Raw genomic sequence first — 3,171 nt, 5'->3', positions numbered from 1 at the left:
TTCCGACGTCTGATTTCTTTTTAAAAAATGCGTTTCTAAAGTGCATAAAAATTTGGGATTGACTGTATAGCCAATACATCCTTAAAAATGTAATCAATGCGTAAATCTAAATAATATCGATTCGATAACGAGAAACACCTATTGGATATTTGCAAGGTATGCATCCGTTCGCGTTTCACGAACGTGACTCATACCGATGAATAGATACGTAGATCTAGTTTGAAAGAGCAGATCGAATGAAAAGAAAAACTAAATCGGGTAGACGGTATGCGGGAAAAACGTCAACGCATAAAACTGATATCGCGTTTCATTCGGTGTTCTTATCGCGTGCAAGAAACGGCCAGCGAGAACGAGAGTAAATGAACGGTGTCCCGTTCATTGAGAAAACGCTAACGCAATGTATATGCGTATTTTGTTTGTTATTTGCGGTGGCAAATTACCCGTTGGCAAGTTCTAATTAACAGGAACGTTCCCATGAATCACTCCGAATGATTATCCTGCATTTAATGATACGTAAATCGTCGGTACGAGAAATCGAGCGTGGCCGATCTGCAAATATCCAAATTACACGCTTGTACAAATTGTTCTACGAGCAAATCTTCATTCACTCTCTTCATTTTTCTTCCTAATTTTTTCTCTTGATTTTCTGTGTTAATTTATCTTTCCATTTCCTTTCTCCATTTTCTACTTTCATCTTTCGTCTCGATTTGCTAATTTCTTTTTTTAATAACTGTTGCGAATTCTTTCCAATAGTACAAGATATACTAGAGAGTAAAGAATGGCCTGATTCCGAGCGATTTCATTGCGTAGTTCATTATACGAGACTCGATATAACGAGTAACATATTATATAACAAGTGTACAAAATAAATTGCTGTCCCATACAGAAATGTATAAGACGATTATTTTTCTCAATGCGTGGACGTACTGGTCACATAATTAGCATAAGATAAATGTTTAAACGTGTCAAAATAAATGCTTGTAAGAATAAAAAGGTTTCATATTTCACATTAAAGAGAAATTGCTTCACTCTTTCCTAAACTACAAGCCTGTCCCATTTGGATCGGAAATGTGGAACAGACGCGGATAGGAAATGCTTGAGACGATCTTAAAAATAAGCAACGACTCTGAATAGCATAGAACGATTGTTCTTTTCCCGTGAAACGACGCATAGGTCATAGCCATCGCTGCGGAGTCGTGTTATCTCACAGGCCGTGACAGATGACACAATGGAGTACATTGACACTACGTGCCACGCTATCTGGCAGTATCTCACCTCGTGTCGGCGCATGTACCTGTGTACACGCACACGCGGCCCGGGATGGACGTGTGTGCGAGCAATTCTTGTACTCACGCATGAATGTAAGCGCACGCAGACCGCTGAGGAATAAGGTGGAGGTACTTTCACCAGGTAGCCAAGTTCCACGATGCACGCCGATAGCCAAGAGCAGCCCACTTTGAGAGCTGCATTCCAAGTGCATACTGCACCCAGGCTCGGATTAATACCGCAACAGACCTGACGTTTCCTGGATCTCCAATCTTCCACAGTCGATTTAAAACATTCGTTGTCGACTGCCTCATCCAGTTTGTCAATTAGTTAAAAATACTTTCTATTTGTAAAATATTAAAAATTGATTCGAGGTCCAAGGACACAAAATATTAAAAGTAGAATGCATATTATCCTATTTGCCTGAGTGTAAAAGACTGTCTGAGAATTTGTAGTTCTAAGAACTATTTTAAAAAGCATATTAGAAAAAAGGAAAGATTTACGTTAATTGTTCTATTCCTAATGTCGCAGACGCACAAGACTGAAAACCGATTACGCGAGTATTTGTTCCGCGTTCAGAGCATTGATATCGATGGTCAGCCGTACTTCCTACACATTTCCATCCGATCGATTACGTAATCCGAAACGCGCGTTTGCTGTCCCAGCCGAAGTACCAAGCCATAGAATTTTCAACGGTAAATTACTATACCAAATTAAGTAATACCTTTCGAATCCTGTTTTAAAGAGAACGAAACGATCGCGTAGCATGCCTGATAAATTATTCTCGACAAGCTGCACAGACATACTCCGTCCCGCATGTATTAGGTTTAATTAGGTTCCGGATACCGATTCACGTGCACTCGCGAACCTCAGCGCCGGCGTACATTTTATCCCGGATAAGAAGTATTGGATCAAAGTTATGTTCCCTGTTGACCTTTCGTTATGCAGTCGCTTGTGAATAAATATTACACCTAATTAATTAATCGTATAAACTTTCAATTGTCGAAGGTCAATAATAAAAAATGTAGTTATGTATCAAATATTTCAGCCTATATAGTTCTATTAGAAATATTGGAATGCAGGAATTTTCAACCCAGACTATTCTTATTTTTATAATTCGCCTAAACTATTATAAGTTTGCTGTACTTAAACGAATGGCAATAAAAGCAGAGCAAAGTTTTCTATTTTCTCAATAAAAAAATCTCAGCGTGTTACTTTACGTCGAAGAAGATCCTCCGTTGGAGAATTCAATAGGCTTAGGAAGAAACGCAAACAGGATGAACTCATCAAACATACGCGTTACCCTTCCGCCTTTACATTTCACTCGATTTACTTTTTCCGCACGAGGCGGCTCGATTTATAATCTTCCTCGTGGCAGTTTTTCCGCTGCTCTCGACTCGCGATTCAAAGATCGACACGTGTACACGCCTTGGACGCGCTCCGATAGGATAAATTACGACGTCATGCAACGTTCGACGCGCTCGCCGTACGCACAATGGCACGATAAATCACCGTCAAACGCACGTTTCATTTTCTTCGTCAATTTGTTGGACAACCGAACGAACTCTAAGCTACTTGTCCCATCAGAAACATTCAAGGGTCGTTTAACCTTCTCCGATTCAAGAAACTTCGAGGAATGTTCGCTCGGAATATTAAAAGCTCAATGCTAATTTTTCAAACTGATAAACATTTTATGTGAAATGTTTTATGAAATAAAAGTTGTTTTCCTTCTAATTTCGATATTTAATGAGTTACATATGATTATATGGCATTTTATTGATGTTGACAAAATCCGACCATCCCACTGTCTAAACGACGAACTTTTGGAAAAAAATTTCGTTTTTCCTCAATATCTCATAAACCCTTGGAGATACGGGAAAATTGCATAGGACCTTTCTTGTAGAG

Source organism: Ceratina calcarata, unplaced genomic scaffold (genome assembly GCF_001652005.2).
Source record: "Ceratina calcarata isolate Rehan_Ccalc_2016 unplaced genomic scaffold, ASM165200v1 scaffold434.2, whole genome shotgun sequence".
In the NCBI taxonomy this organism is placed as follows: Eukaryota; Metazoa; Arthropoda; class Insecta; order Hymenoptera; family Apidae; genus Ceratina; species Ceratina calcarata.
The sequence above is the reverse complement of the archived record's forward strand: the minus strand, read 5'-3'. Positions refer to the sequence as shown.